Source organism: Mus caroli, unplaced genomic scaffold (assembly GCF_978045245.1).
Source record: "Mus caroli unplaced genomic scaffold, Mus_caroli_1 scaffold_15, whole genome shotgun sequence".
NCBI lineage: Eukaryota > Metazoa > Chordata > Mammalia > Rodentia > Muridae > Mus > Mus caroli.
This window is the reverse complement of record NW_028227270.1, coordinates 67,871,024-67,888,483: the sequence shown is the minus strand read 5'-3', so window position 1 is coordinate 67,888,483 and position 17,460 is coordinate 67,871,024.

Here is a 17,460-nt window from a genome sequence, read left to right as displayed (position 1 = left end):
GTTGCAGTGCAGTGCGGTCTACATGAATTGCTCTGGTGTGGCTGTTAGGATAACAAAGTAACCCACGGCAGCTGGGCGTACTGACCCACACCTTTAATCCCTGCACTCCAAGGCCAGGTCAACATCCTCCCTCCTCCTGTTGGTTTGTTGGTTTTTTGGTTTTTCGGAGACAGGGTTTCTCTGTGTAGCCCTCACTGTCCTGGAACTCACTCTGTAAACCAGGCTGGCCTCGAACTCAGAAATCCACTTGCCTCTGCCTCGCAAGTGCTGGGATTAAAGGCGTGCGCCACCACTGCGGGGCTGTTTTTTTTTTGTTGTTGTTGTTGTTGTTTTTTCGAGACAGGGTTTCTCTGTGTAGCCCTGGCTGTTCTGGAACTCGCTCTGTACACCAGTCTGGCCTCGAACTCAGCGATCCTCCTGCCTCTACCTCCCCAGTGCTGGGATTAAAAGTGGATGTCCATCACCGCCCAGCTTCAGCCTAATATCTTTAACAGATGGTAGGGTAACAAAATAATAAAAACGGAAGTCAGCATGTTACTACGATTTTATGGAGTTGGGTAATCAGGTGCCTGCAGTCATTTTAACGACAGGTTTCCCGCCTTGGCCCTCAGTTAAAGAGAACACAAGATCTTCTGACTTCTTGCACAACTTTAAAGTTATTTTTAGCACTAAGATAATAAAGGTGCTAATTGCGTACCGATATTATCACGTGAGTCAACAGGTGGGATTAAAATTTCAACATGTAAATAGGAGGATGTAAACATACACTCTATAACAAATAATACGGAGGTCTGAGTTCTGTTGTGAAAGCTCTTTGATTACTATCTAAGCAGTGGTTCTCGACCTTCCTGAAGCTGCAGCCCTTTGATGCAAGTGGTGATCCTTAGCTTTATAATTATTTTGTTGCTACTTCATAACTATAATTTTGCCACTGTTATGAATTTTAAATCTCTGATACTCAGCTATCATGGGAGTCTAGCAGATTGAGAACAGCTGATCTAGAGAAAGTGCCCTGCTTTCCAAGTCTCCACTGCTAGAATCCTTTAGATCTCCTGCCCGCCAGAATGGACATTGGCTTACACATTGTTTCCCTGCACTATTTATTCTCCATGCAGTGAATGTAGAGAGCATACTTACTTTATTATCCATGTCTAGAGCACAGTAAAGTCCCTGTGCATGGTGGATACTCAATAATGAGGTTCTTAAAAAATATACCAGTCGGGCGTGGTGGCCCACGCCTTTAATCCCAGCACTTGGGAGGCAGAGGCAGGCAAATTTCTGAGTTCGAGGCCAACCTGGTCTACAGAGTGAGTTCCAGGACAGCCAGGGCTACACAGAGAAACCCTGTCTCAAAAAACCTAAAAAAAAGTCTCTATTCCTAGATAAATAATCTGGGAAAGGAAATTTATAGCAGATGTATTTTGAAAGACAGTAGCCAGGCATGGTAGCTCACTCTCTTATCCCATAGGTCAGGAGGCTAAGACAAAAGGATTGCTAAGAGTTCAAGGTCTCTCTGGGTTACATAGTATCAGTCAGCTAAAGTTAATAAAGTGAGATTGTGTTCTCAAGAAACAAATGAGAGGCCGGGCAGTGGCAGGAGGATCTCTGAGTTCAAGGCCACCCTGGTCTACAGAGTGAGTTCCAGGACAGCCAAGGCTACAGAGAGAAACCCTGTCTTGAAAACCAAAAAAGAACAAAAAAAGAAAAAACAAATGAGGCATTTTTTAGATATAGAGTAGTGCAGTCCATTCATTCCCCTGTCCTGACTACTCAGGGTTAGTAATTAACATTTTGCCAGTCCTGTTTCATCCATTCCCTCCCTTCTAGCCCCCCTCGTGCCTTTTTTCCTTTATTTCCTTTTGGAACAGAGTTTCACTGTGTAGTCCAGGTCGGCCTTGAACTCATATTTATACACCACCCTCACAGACACCCTGTTATCACTTAAGAGATTTGGAGTTCTAAAATCATATACCAAATTGTATGCTAAAAAATCAGGGGCTGTAAATGTATATTTAACACTGTCACTGTGTACTTTACCATGTAAGTACTATAAAGCAAAAAGTATTCTAATAGATGCAGAAAAATAATAAAATTCACATACATATAATTCAAACTCAATAAGTCTACCTACCAGTCATTGATTAATACTACTCAGAAATTAGAAGAAGGGGAAAGTTTAACCGGGAAGAGTATCCATAGAGACCGATGTTAACATAATTCTTACCAAGAAACATTAGTCCCTTAAGGTTTCTCTGTTAGCTTTGTCAACAGCAGGAAGTTCAACTTGCCAGTGTAGACAGTGTATCCTCAGTCCCTCTCAGGAACCTCTTCCTGTGTACCTGTGTCCTTGACATCCACCACAGTAACAGATCCCAGAAAGGGAAGTTACAAATTTACAAACTAGGCAGCAAAAACATGCCCTTGAAGAGTTAGTTACATGCAAGTGTTACTGCCCTTCCCCAATAGAATAGTCTAAGTGACAGCTGAGGCTAGTCCCTAGGAGGCAGAACAGCTTCGACCTTCTCCGGGAATGCTTGCTTTCATCTGGAAGACATATAGGGAAGAATCGTCTTCTGATTAGTGCCAGCTGCCTTGAACACAGTACAGACAGAGAGAAATGAAGCAATGGCCCAATCCTGTGAGTTCAAATATCCAGCACTCATGTAAAGAGCCGGTGCGGCTATGCATGGCTGTAACCCCTGCATTATGAAGGGAGGGGAGGTAGGGCGATTGCTGAGGCTTGTTTGCCTCCAGTCTAGTACTAGGTACATAGATCCTGTCTCAAAGGGAATAAGGCCAAGAATACTAGAGCAAGACATTCAGCTTTCTCCTTCAGCTTCCGTATGAACACCACTAACACACATTCACACCACACACACTTACACTTTTAGGCTAGAAAGATGGCTCAGTAGGTCAAGGCGTTTGCCACTACTCTGATAACCCGAGTCCAGCCCCCAGAGGACACACACGGTGAAAGGAGATACACGCCCCCACAAAGCTGTCTCCTGTCCTTCCCTCATGCCACAACACAAGCACCTCTTCCAATAGATAAATGTAAACCAATAAAAGGAATTAAAGCTCTTTCTCTGCGCACGGTTGACAGTTCTTTTACCTTCTGTTTACTAGTGTGTGTTAGATTGGCTCATTGTCACTAAGTTCACTGTTGCCTTTCGGTGTATGGAATATTAATTGTATAAAATGAAGGGCTACATCGTATTTTCTTACTTGTGTATTAAACTTGTTACTTGCTTATAGTCACTAAAAATATTAAAAACTAAAAACAGAACCGTCCTAGGATCTTGAGATACTTGACAAGATGCAATTTAAAAATGAACATTGGATTTTACGTAGAAAAATTCATGCCATCTAACATCACACTGACTCGCTTGCTTTTTTGTGCGTTCCTCTTCTCTGGTCTATATTGTCCCCATAAAACAAAATAAATTGAGGTGGTTTTCATTTTTTTTTTTTTTTTTTTTTTTTTTTTTTTTTTTTTTTTTTTAGTATTCAGACCAACTTGCTTAAAGATATAATTTTTTTTGGTGTTATATCAATATATAGTTCAAAAGCAGTTTTTGTTTGGTTGTTTGGTTGGGTGGGTTTGCTGAGACTGGGTCTACGTAGCCATGGTGTCTGGAAGCTCTCTCTGAAGATTAGACCCACCTGTCTCACCTCCCCAGAGCTGTGATTAAAGACTCCTGGCTTAGCTCAACTATTTAAATGATCTCTTCTAATCCCTCTAAAAGTTCCGGAGTTTGGGACGTGCTATGATCTCCTCACACCTCTGGATCTACCTGCTTACCTGTCCCGAGTCTTCTTCTAAGTGAAGCATATAGATGGGAAAGGGAGCTAAAACTATTATTATTATTATTATTATTATTATTATTATTATTGAGATAGGGTTTCTCTGTGTAGCCCTGGCTGTCCTGGAACTCACTCTGTAGACCAGGCTGGCCTCGAACTCAGATCCGCCTGCCTCTGCCTCCCAAGTGCTAGGATTAAAGCCGTGCACCACCACCGCCCGGCTAAAATTATTTTTTATTGCCGCCTTAACCAGCTAACTCCCAAGAGTGATGACTTTAAACAAAATTTTCCCTCACAGTACTCTTTCCTGCTGAGCCATATTCCCGGCCAAGGGAGGAGCTTGGTAGAAAACAGGTTTATAGTAAACACTGTCAGAACACCAGGGAAAGCTGTACAGAAGCTCCAAATGGCCCATGGCCAGCACAGAAAGCCTTCCACATGTCCACTCTAAAACTGGAAGAGTATTAAGATGCCTGTTGTTGCCATGTGCAAAAATGATCTCATCTTGTGTGCTGTGATGTGAAAAAGATTTCGACACTGCTGTAGTTTATAACCCAACAGTGAGATCTTTGTGGAGAAACACAGGAGTCAATTTGCCTAGGTTAGAAACCATGGGCATCAATATGGAAGAACATTGGGTATGCCTGTGAGGGGTTTTCCCAGAGGGTTAACTGGGCAAAGCCTGCTATGAATGTGGGCAAACCAAAACTACCTTGAGTCTCATTTCATTTCTATGAGAACATGTCAAAATAACAGAGGGGCATTCCTCTGCTGGTAACCACAGAACCTAGTTCTTCTACACACCAAAGATCAGCAGCTCTCCAGGAATTCCTCAGGACTCCAGCACCAGATTAGCACTGCTGAAATATCCATTCCTAGCTGGGCAATGGTTGCACATGCCTTTAATCTTAGCAGAGGTGAGCAGATTTCTGAGTTCGAGGCCAGCCTGATCTGCAGAGCAAGCTCCAGGACAGTCAGGGCTACACATAGAAACCCTGTCTTCAAACACCCGCCCCCCCCCCCCCCATAAAAAGATGCCCAGTTTTATGTACAGAACAACCACTGGCTTTTCTACCAGGAGATAGTACATCTGTTGTTGTACTATCCAGATTACAGCCTCTATGCCTTTCTGATAAATCTCATATAAATTTAAAATTTTTAAAGTGATTTGGGGCTGGAGAGATGGCTCAGTGTTTAAGAAGAGCTCTTGCAGAGGACCCAGGCCTGATTTCTGATTTCTGGCACACACATGGTGGTACATGACAAACCATCCAGAGCTCCAATTGAATTAAAAAACAATATGACTCTTAGCTTCCCTTCTCCCACCCCTTATAGTGGGTACATTGACACTTCATTGGAAGTCTCACACACAGCCCTTCAGCAAGAGCCCAAGGGAATTTTGGAGAATACTATGACTCTGACAGGGAGTGTCATTAAAACTGTTGTTTAGCCGGGCGTGGTGGCGCACGCCTTTAATCCCAGCACTCGGGAGGCAGAGGCAGGCGGATTTCTGAGTTCGAGGCCAGCCTGGTCTACAAAGTGAGTGCCAGGACAGCCAGGGCTACACAGAGAAACCCTGTCTCGAAAAACCAACAAAAAAAAAACAAAAAACAAAAAAAAACTGTTGTTTATGAGGCTGGAGAGATGGCTCAGCGGTTAAGAGTACTGACTGTTCTTCCAGATGGACCTTGGTTCAAGTTCCAGCGCCACATGACAGCTCACAGATGTAACTCCTGTTCCAGGGGGTCTGAACCCTCACACAGACATATGTGTAGGCAAAACACTAATGCACATAAAAATAAATTAAAAAAGAAACCCAGACATGGGGTACATCTTGACATGTGACTCTGACTGCTGGCTCATGGTCTTGCTAATGGATATAGGATTACTATGTTTTTCCAAGTTCTCTCTTCTGAGTCTCCTTTTTCTTTTTCTGTACAGAGACTTACCACACTTAGCTGGCCTGAAATATGGGATCTTCTTGCCTCAGACTCTCAGGTGCTGGGATTCTAGGCACACATCACCATACCTAGTTATTTCATTATTATGGAGGGAAGGGCTTGAACTGACTTAAGGTCCCAGGGTACCCATGGTGGAGGAGGCAGGGAAGCAGGAGCCGAAGCAGCTGGGCACACTGCAGCCACAGGAAGGACCTGGGGGGGGGTGCTGGAGGAGCTTGGCTGCATCTCCTTTTACTCACACCACAGTTAGGATGGGTCTGCCCACCTCAACCAGCCTAGGTTATTAATCTAGACAATATTTTATGGACATGCTCAGTTTTAGAGTTTTGTCTCCATAGTGAACCTCGGTCCAACTACGTTGACAGTCAAGGTTGGCCATCACAGCTCTCACCACTTTCTTTTTTTTTTTTTTTTTTTTTTGGTTTTTCGAGACAGGGTTTTTCTGTATAGCCCTGGCTGTCCTGGAACTCACTTTGTAGACCAGGCTGGCCTCGAACTCAGAAATCCGCCTGCCTCTGCCTCCCGAGTGCTGGGATTAAAGGCGTGCGCCACCACGCCCGGCTTTTTTTTGGTTTTTCGAGACAGGGTTTCTCTGTGTAGCCCTGGCTGTCCTGGCACTCACTTTGTAGACCAGGCTGGCCTCGAACTCAGAAATCCGCCTGCCTCTGCCTCCCGAGTGCTGGGATTAAAGGCGTGCGCCACCACGCCCCGCTACCACTTTCTAGAGAGACACTGAGTGATTGAGCTCCCTGTAGCAGGTGAAGCAAGGTTGGGAAGACAGGAACAGGACAGATGCTTTCAGCTTGCTTTTGGTTACCTGTAGGCTCCAGTAAAGGCACAGTGCTTTCCAGCCAAAGCACTATCCTAAGTGCCTGTTACATGAGGTGTTTCTGTTATCTGATGTCTCCTCAGGGTTTTACTAAGAACCACTGTCTTAGGGTTTTCTTGTTTGTTTTTGTTTTTGTTTTGTTTTGTTTTGGTTTTTTGGTTTTTCGAGACAGGGTTTCTCTGTTTAGCCCTGGCTGTCCTGAAACTCACTTTGTAGACCAGGCTGGCTTCGAACTCAGAAATCCGCCTGTCTCTGCCTCCCGAGTGCTGGGATTAAAGGCGTGTGCCACCACGCCCGGCTGTTCTAGGGTTTTTATCATTTTGACAAAACACCATGACAAAAGCAAGTTGGGCAGGAAAGGGTTTATTTGGCTTATACTTCCACATTGCTATTCACAATTGAAGGAAGTCAGGACAGGAACTCGAACAGTGCAGGAGCCTGGTGACAGGCACTGATGCAGAGGCCATGGAGGGGTGCTGCAAGCTAGTAAGTGTGCTCAGCTTGTATTGTTATGGAACTCAGGCCCAACAGCCCAGGGATGGCCCCACCCACAATGGGCGGGGCCCTCCCACAGCCCTCACTAAATGTTTTATAGCCAGATCTTATGGAGAATTTTTTTAGTTGAGGTTCCCTCCTTTCAGATGACTCTAGCCTGTGTCAAGTTGATATCAAAGAAGCTCTCTGATTTACCTCCTCCCTTCCCTTTCGGTTCACTGAGTGTGAGTGTGAGTGTCGGTTCTGCCACAGCTGCCTCTGCTGTTGCACCTGGCCAAAATCCTTTCTCATGGGAGCTCATGTTGGATTCATGCTGGCCTCTGAGCCTTTGAAGCTAACCTTGAGCTTCTCACACAAACTCAACAAGCCAGTGACAAAGAGTGGAAGGAAAGCCAAGCCAAGCCGTACAAAGATACGGTCCGAAGAAATGGGCCACTAGGTTTCCTTCCACAGATTCCTTGTGCGGCCTTGTTTCTGCTGAAGTCTAGCCTTGTTGTTGTTTACAGACAGGGTGTCACTGTGTATCTCTGACCTTCCTAGAACTCACTATGTAGACCAGGCTGGCCTTGAATGAATAGAGATCTACCTGTCTCTGCCTCCTGAGTACTAAAGGTGTGCGCCACCATACCCAGCTCTAGTTTTCTCTTTCGATACCATGAACAACCCAATGCCCATTTCATTTTAACTTTAGACTCAAAAGGATTGTAGTGGTTTTTGAACCTTACCTACACAGATTGAAGTGTTAGCAATCTGGGTCGTACAGAGGAACACACAAGGAAAACAAAAGTAGCTTGGCAAGGCGAGTCTTTTTTGTAAAGATTTGCTAGAACCCAAACAAATGTAGCAAGCACTTGGGGGGACAACATGACTCCTGTCTAGCCCTGATGTCGGTGGTGACTGAGATTTATCCCATTGGTGGGAGCTTGGAGTCCAATCTGACACATCCTATAACCTAACTTCCTTCCACTAGAATGGGTCTTCTGAGCCAGTGCTTCTTAGCCTCCCGAACGCTGCAACCCCTTAATACAGTTCCTCATGTTGTGGTGATCCCAACCATAAAATTATTTTTTGTAGCTGCTTCATAACTGTAATTTTGCTACTCTGATGAATCATATTGTAAATATCTGATATGCAAGACATCTGATATGTGACCCTTGTGCAATGGTCGTTGGATCCCAAAGGGGTCATGACCCACAGGTTGAGAACAGCTGTTCTAAAACTTTCAGCGCTATCCCTTTCATTGGGGGTGGGGGTATTCTGGGGTCCTGAAATCCCCTCCTGCAGCTCTAATTCATCACATCTGTCTTTTGTCTATGTTTAAATTGGACTGTTGATCTGATGGTCTCCTCCATGGCTTTACACAATCCTTCATCTAAAATGGGTACCTCCCAAAACTTGATTTAAAAAAAAAAGATTTATTTATTTATTTATTTATTTATTTATTTATTTATATGCGTACACTGCAGCTGTCTTCAGACACACACTAGAAGAGGGCATTGGATCCCATTACAGAGGATTGTGAGCCATGGTCACTGGGAATTGAACTCAGGACCTCAGGTTAAGAGCACCAACTGCTCTTAACCACTAAGCCATCTCTCCAGTCCCCAAAACCTGATTCTTAAAAACAAAGTAGCAACTTTACATCTCTGAGACCCGCTAAGACACCCTAACCTCGGCTAAGGAACCTGATGGTTGCTAAGGCTGAAAGCAGGTAGAGCAGGGAAATAACTTGGTTCTAAAATGATCCTCTCCTCCCCACTGTTAGTTTTAAATAGAACAAGATAAGAACCTTGAAAAACCTGTTTTTATTTGGTGCTCAGTTGCCTTTTTATTTTATATGGGGGAGGGGGAGGAGAACAAAGGCAGCGGGGAGACAGTTCTCCGTAATACCACAATTGCAAGTTAAGAATTATCATAAAGATGTAAAATATTAGTTATTAGCCTTTTAGACTCATTAACATAGATCCCCTCCTTTAAAATCTTGTATAGAGGTAGTCATGGGGTGCGAGCTTTTAATCCCAATACTTGGGAGGTGGGTAAATTCTGTGGAGTTTGAGGCCTGCTTGGTCCACAAGATTCAGGCCAGTCAGGGCTATATCGTGTCTCAAGGAGGAAAAAGAACAAACAAAACAAAACAAACAAAAAAAAAACCCAGAGACACAGAGAGAGAGGAGACAGGAACAGCAGACAGGAGCCAGTTGAGGTAACCTTAATTTTCTCAAGGACTTAATTAGCCAATCTTTTGTTTTTCTTTTTTTAGGATGAGACTTACTCCAGTCCTGGAGGGTGTACAATAGCAGGGAGTCTAACTGGTTGTCCTATGGGGCCAAATAAGAAATGGAGTGTCTCAGGAGTGAAGGAGGCATCCCTCTCAGAGTCTTTAAGAAAAAAATCAGATGGGTTAGGGCATTCCCTGTTCCCGTCATGTTCCCAGATGTCCTGGGTGAGTCTGAGTACAACTTGTATAGGGGTTAGAAACACCGGCTTGAATGCCAAGCCTGTGGGCTAGCTCATCATCCAGCTAAGGCTTTTGAGGCAGCAAACAGTTTAGTATGCTGGGACCCCACTTACTATGGGGTTATGCACTCCTTGTAACTAAGCACTTTGCAACGCCATTCCTTCTGCATGTCCTGTCCATACACCCACCTCTACAAACAATGCACCTAGCAACATCAGAAACCCTCAACCTGCACCTGATCTGCATGGGCTACATGCACCCCCAGCTCTGAACAAGGCCCTCTGTTGGCCATCCTGCTCAGATGGGAAGGCGTCCTGCAACTTGGAAGCCCAAGAACACATCTCTAAGGTGGAACAGCGTCTCAGGAAAAGGGCATCCTGAAACATGAGATCCCAGGAACCATATAGCTCAGAGAGGAAGCAATTTCATTGCTTCCTGGCCTCTTCTGATGAGAGTCACATCAAGCAGCAAACCTCATAAAAGAGATTTATTGGGAGGGTCCAGGGTGTGGAGGGACGACTTCAAGAGAGGACAGTGGGAACTGAGCAGACATAGCTTTTATATAGGATTTCTTAGAGGGTGGAGCTTTCTAGGGCAGATATTTCCAGGGTGAGGATTGGTGGGATTTCAAAGTCTCAAGCTTGGGAAGCTCAGGGATTGGTGGGTTTTCCTGTCCAGAGATTGATGGGTTTTCCTATTCAGGGATTGGTGGCTTTTGTTTAGACTGTTCACCTAATATTAGCATAATCAGGGTGGGTCCTATTGAGGGACTGGAGATGACTTTTGTGACAGTTATAGAAGCTGGGAGTTGGAGAGACCTGCGGGAGGGGCCTGGCTACTCCCCTGCCTTGTGGTTTACAAACTTTATAAAGTTTACGAAGGAAATCCACTTTGCCACTTGGGTCAGAGCGAATAGCCGACACCTACCCCTGCTAAGGATCAAATTTAGACAGTATTTCTAGAGGCATTGCAGAAATTACTGCCACCATCAAGGACATGAAAGATGCAGGGGTGGTGGTTCCCACCACTTCTCCCTTTAACTCTCCTACCTGGCCAGTGCAGGAGACAGATGGGTCATGGAGAATGACAGCTGACCATAGAAAACTTAATCAGTAACTCCTATTGCAGCTGCTGTACCAGATGTAGTTTTGTTACTTAAGCAAATTAACACATCTCCTGGTACCTGGTATGCAGCTATTGATCTAGAAAATGCCTTCTTCTCAGTTCCTATCCATAAGGACCACCAGAAGCAATTCAATTTCAGTTGGCAAGGTCAGCAGTATATCTTAATGGTATACCTTTGCCTCATGGATACAGTAACTCTCCTCCTGCCTTGTGTCATAGCTTAGCTAGAAGGGATCTTGATCATCTGTCTCTTCCACAAACTATCACACTGGTGCCCTATATTGATGACATTATGCTGATTGCACCAAGTGAACTGGAGGTAGCAACTACTTAGGATTCATTGGTAACACATTAAGTGTATCAGAGGATGGGAAATAAATCCAACCAAAATTCAACGACTGTCTACCTCAGTGAAATTCTTAGGAGCCCAGTGGTGTGGGGCATGCAGAGATATTCCTTCTAAGGTGAAAGATAAGTTATTGCACCTGGACCCTCCCACTACCAAGAAAGAAGCACAACGTTTAGTGGGTCTTTTTGGACTCTGGAGTGGTATATTCCTCACTTGCGTGTGTTACTCAGGCCCATTTACCAAGTAACTCAGAAAGCTGCTAGCTTTGTGTGGGATCTGCAACAGGAGAAGGCTCTTCAACAGGTCCACGCTGCTGTGCAGCAGGCTGCTCTACCACTTGGATCATGTGATCCAGCAGACTCAATGGTACTTGAGGTGTTGGTGGCAGATAGAGATACTGTTTGGAGCCTCTGGTAGGCCCCTATAGGTGAATCACGGAAGAGACCTTTGGGATTTTGGAGCAAAGCTCTACCATCATCTGCAGACAACAATTCTCCCTTTGAAAAACAGCTCTTGGCCTGCTATTGGGCCTTAGTGGAAATTGAATTTTTAACAATAGAACATCAAGTTACCGTGCGGCCTGAACTGCCCACCATGAGCTGGGTGTTATCAAACCCTGCAAGTCATAAAGTAGGATGTGCACAGCAGCAGTCTATTATCAAATGGAAGTGGTATATACGTGATTGGGCCAGAGCAGGTCCTGAAGGCACAAGCAAGTTACATGAAGAAGTTGCTCAAATGCCTATGGTCTCTACTCCTGTTACAATGCCATCTGCTGCCAAGCATGCACCTATCCCTATGATCGGCTGACTGAGGAAGAGAACACTAGAACCTGGTTTACTGATGGCTCTGCACATTATGCAGGCACCACCCAGAAGTGGACAGTTACAGCATTATAACCCCTTTTCAGGACAACCCTGAAAGACACAGGCGAAGGAAAATCTTCACAGTGGGCAGAACTTTGGGCAGAACACATGGTATTACAGTTTGTTTGGAAGAAGAAATGGCCAGATGTACGATTATTCACTGACTCATGGGCTGTAGCCAATGGATTGGCTGGATGGTCAGGGACTTGGAAAGATCTTGATTGGAAAATTGGTGAGAAAGACATCTGGTGAAGACGCGTGTGGATAAATCAAAGGATGAGAAGATAATTGTGTCCTGTGTACATGTTCATCAAAAGGTGATTTCAGCTGAGGAGGAGTTCAATAATCAAGTGGATAAGATGACCCGTTCTGTGGACAGTCAGTCTCTTTCCCCAGCCATCCCTCTCATTGCTCAGTGGGCACATGAACAAAGTGGCCATGGTGGCCAAGATGGGGGTTATACTTAGGCTCAACAATATGGACTTCCACTCACCAAGTCTGACCTGGCTACAGCTGCTGCTGAATGCCAGATGTGCCCACAGCAGAGACCAACACTGAGCCCCACATATGGTACCATTCCTCGGGGTGACCAGCCAGCAACCTGGTGGCAGGTAATGGTTCCATCAGTTCGGCTGACTTACAGAATGCCTTATCTACCATCATGGTATTCCGCACAGTATTGTTTCTGATCAAGGAACACATTTCACAGCCAGAGAAGTGCGACGGTGGGCCCATGATCACAGAATCCACTGGTCCTACCATATTCCCCACCATCTAGAAGGAGCTGGCCTGACAGAAAGATGGAATGGCCTTTTGAAGAAACAGTTACAGGGCCAATTAGGTGGCAGCAGCATGGAGGGCTGGGGCAGAGTTCTTCAGAAGACAGCGTATGCTTTGAATCAGCATCTGATAGATGGTACAGTTTCTCCTATAGCCAGGATTCATGGGTCCAGGAATCAAAGGGTAGAAAAGGGAATATAGTTCCACTCACTATCACTCCTAGTGATCCTGTAGGAAAAATTTTCCTTTCTGTCCCACAGCCCTAAGTTCTGCTGGGGTAGAAGTTTTGGTTCCAGAATGGGGAGTGCTTCTTTCAGGAGCCACAGCAAACATTCCATTGAACTGGAAGCTCAGACTTCCCCGCTGGTTATTTTGGGCTGCTAATGTCCTTAAACCAACACTCCAGGATAGGAATAACAGTGTTAGGAAGGCTGATAGCTCCTGATTACCATGGGGAAATTGGATTGCCTCTCCGCAATGGAGGTAAGCAGGATTATGTCTGGAGTGCAAGAGATCCCTTAGGGCGTCTCTTAGTACTACCATGTCCTGTGATTAAAGTCAATGGGAAACTACAACAGCCTAATCCAAGCAGGATGACCAAGGACGCAGACCCATCAGGAATGAAGGTATGGGTCACTCCTCCAGGAAAAGAGCCAAGACCTGCTGAGGTGCTGGCTGAGGGTGGAGGAAATGCAGAATGGGTAGTAGAGAAAGGTAGTTATAAATACCACCCGAGGCCGTGTGACTGTTGCAGAAATGAGGACTATAAAGTAATAGTAGTGCTTCTGTTTTATTTTCTTAAAAACACATTTGTAGGGGCTGGAAAATTGGCTCAGCACTCAAGAGCACTGACTGTTCTTCCAGAGGTCCTGAGTTTGTTTCCCAGCAACCACGTGGTGGCTCACAACCATCTGTAATGGCATCCAATGCCCTCTTCTGGTGTGCCTGAAGACAGTGACAGTGTACTCATACGCATAAAATAAATAAATCTTTTTTTAAAAAAAACCCTCATTTGTATAGATATTTGTGCTTTCTTCCAATTTCTTTTAACACCAATCAGTATTTAAGTTGAGATACTAAAAGAATGTTTCTAAGGGACATTGACCTATTCTAAATTTACCATGCGTTTGCAACTGTACAAGGACGAGTTATATCATGTTAGGCATATTCATGACCTGGTTATTGTTTCATTTGGACCTGAGATAAAATTTGAGATATGATTTGTGTCAAGTTGACAAGGGGTGGATTGTGGTGGCTTTTCCTGGTTGTCAACTTGACTGTGTCTGGAATGAACTACAATCCAGAATTGGAAAGCACACTTCTGGTTCAGATCCTGAGGCTGGAAGACAAGCTTCTGACCTGGATCTTGACCTGAAGATCTTGAGGCACAGTGGCCTTGAAAAGCTTAGGCCCAGGCAAGGTAGTACAAGCCTTTAATCCCAGGAGATTGAGGCTAGGAGAGTTCAAGGTCAGCCTAGGACAAAGCAAGTCCCAGATCCGGGCGTGGTGGTACGCACCTTTAATCTGGGCCACACCTTCTGCTGGAGACCTACATAAGGACATTGGAAGAAGGAAGAGTTCCTCTTCTTTGTCTGCTTGCACTTACTAGCCAGCACATCTGTTGGAGCCTAGTTCTACAGAAGACCAGCTGAAACAACTAGCCTGTGGGACTGAACAACTACTAGATTCATGGACTTCCCATTCACAACTGACCATTGTTGGGTTAGTTGGACTACAGTCTGTAAATCATCACAATAAATTCCCTTAGTTTATAGAGACATTCCATAAATTCTGTGACTCTAGAGAACCCTGACTAATACTCTACTACAGTGTACACCTAAAGTATCAGGGTATGACGAATAGACGGGCCAGTCTGACCTGAAGTGGTTCCTAAACCAGTACATTGCATGCACTGGAATGCAAAACTGTGTCCTTTAGTAACTGTTTAAGGAGAAGCCCGGATTTGCTGTCTTAGGCCTATGCATAATTGCATATGTATATGACTAAACTCAGATGCATTGTGGGTAGCAACATGAACAGTAAGAAACAATTGAAATATTCATTCAAAATACAGAATGACCTAAATTACCTGCCTTAGTAGCCAGGCTTTCTGTGCGAGCTCCTCCCCTTAGTAACCAACCCTCTCTCTGCTGGCTCCTCCCCTTAGTAACCAGGCCTCTGTGCTGTCTAGTTTTATGTCAACCTGACACAAACTGGAGTTTGAAGGAAGGAATCTCATATGAGAAGAGACCTCCATAAAATGATGCTGCAGAGAAGCCTATAGGGCATTTTCTCAATTAGTGAGTGGTGTGGGTGGTTCCACCCCATTGTGGCACCCTTCCCTGGCCTAATGGGGTTGGATTCCGTAAGAAAGCATGCTGAAGAGGCAATAAGGAGTGATCCAGTAAGCAGCATTTCTCTCTGGCCTCGGCAGCAGCTCTGGCCTTCAGGTTCCTGCCCTGTTTGAGTTTCTGCTCTGATTCCTTTGAAATGGACTGTGATGTGGAAGAGCTAGCCAAACCCTTTTCTCCCAAAGTAGTGTTAAGGTCATGGTGTTTTGTCACAGCAATGAAACCCTAAGACATTCTCCTTCTCTTGAGCCCCTCAAAGGGAATCCTTGAACAAGAATTAGGCCCCTGAGCTGGAGAGGTGGCTCAGTGGTTAAGAACACTGACTGCTCTTCCAGGAGTCCTGAGTTCAATTCTCAGCAATCACCTGTAATGGGATCTGATGCCCTCTTTTGGTGTGTCTGAATATAGCTACAGTGTATTCATATACATTAAATAAATCTTTTTTAAAAAAAAGGCCCCTAAGAGCTTTCTGTCATGTGGTCTTGACAGTAAATCCCCCTATAACCCTAATCATTTTGTTTTGAGGAAAACATCTTTTGTAAAGCTGTGTGCTTCATGGTCACAGCTCTGCCCTTCTGTGTGCTGGCAGATGGGTAGCTGTCCACGTCTCTAGCGGGGCTACTTCTAGAGTTTACAACTTTGTAGCCTCATCATGAGCCTGGCCACTACTGTGGCAAATTAGGGAGTCAGGAGCACAATAAACCCTGGAGACATGTCAGAATCACTGGGGCAGATGCTGTCGGGGCTCTCCTCACAACAGGGCTCCAGGAGGAGAGCCCCATCATCAACTGACAGTCTAAAAAGAGAAATGGGGGGGGGGGTCTGGCAAGATGGCTCAGCAGGTAAGAGCAACTGATTGCTCTTCGAAGTTCCTGAGTTCACATCCCAGAAACCACATGGTGGCTCACAACCACCTGTCATGAGATCTGATGCCCTCTTCTGGTGTGTCTAAAGTCAGCTATAGTGTACTTATAATAATAATAAATACATCTTTGGGCTGCAGCAAGCAGGGACTGAGTGAGCTGAGTTGACCAGAATGAGCAGAGATCCTAAAATTCAATTCTTGACAACCACATGAAGGCTCACAACCATCTATACAGCTACAGTGTACTCACATACATACATAAAATAAATAAATAAACCTTTTAAAAGAGAGAGAGAGAGAGATAAGTGTGTGTGTGTGTGGAGACAGAACAGTTGAGGCAGCCCATCCATCTCAGGTGGCTCTGATGGACAATGTAGAAGGTCAATTTGAATGGAATTTCTCAGACTGAAAACCACGATAGCGAGAGTTTCGACACGTTCCACATATGAAAAGAAAAATGAATCAAGGGGGTAAGCAAGGTGACAAAATCCACTATCATCACTGTCCTTGGCCTCAGTGTCTGCATCAGCTGTGTCAGGCATGGCAGAAGGGTTGGCTGCTCTCCAAGACTTCAGCAACACTTATAGAACACAAGTCCTCCTCACTGGAGGGTAACGTCCTCCAATATCTCGTGGTTGCATTAAATTTCACTCAATAGAGATTTAGAGTATATCTTTTAAAATGTTGAATCCCTTGTATTCTGGTAAAAGCAAGCTAATGACTACTTCATCCTTTTCTTTCTTTCTTTCTTTCTTTCTTTTTTTTTTTTTTTTTTTTTACTTCATCCTTTTCTAATTTATAAGTCTTTAGTCCAGAGAATGACTTACAATAGCCAAATGTCTGGTTTTGAATCAGAGATTTTTTTTTTTAAGTATATAGCAAGCCAAAGTAAAAAACAAACAAAAAACAAAACAGCAAATGATAGATGACTGATGGGTAGATAGATATTTAGATAGATAGATAGATAGATAGATAGATAGATAGATATTTAGATATTTAGATAGATAGATAGATAGATAGATAGATAGATAGATAGATAGCAACAGGCCATCTAAATAAGACAAGTCTGGGGACTCTTAAGGCAGCCAGCTGGAGTTCCCAACATAATCCCAGAGTTCCCAGAGAAAAGTGATTTCTAGGGTGGGGCTCCCAAGTGAAAGAGCCGATAAGGATGACATCATCAAGCTGGGTGCTCACAACATCAAGCAGGCCCTGAGTGGGAAAGCTGAGGCAGTCTCTTGGAGTTCCTAACGGAGCTTTCACTCCCACGGCTGAACTTCTAGTTCTGGTTCCCACTGCAGGTACGGTTACTTCATAGGGTAAACAATAGCAACGTCTGTTGGAAGTGGTTCACCTTCCAGGTTCCTCAAGTGTGAACTTCGAATTTTCAGGCTGTTTTTCTGTTCTCTGTCTCAGAGTTCGGGGCATGTCCTTGGGGGACACTTTGTGTGAAATATGCTTGGGTCTGAAATGGGAGAGGGGTAACCCCACTTCCAGAGCTAGTCTCTCCTTCTTCTCTCCTTCCCTCCCTCCTCTCTCTTTTTAGTTCATTGAAATTATTATTATGCTTCCTTTTC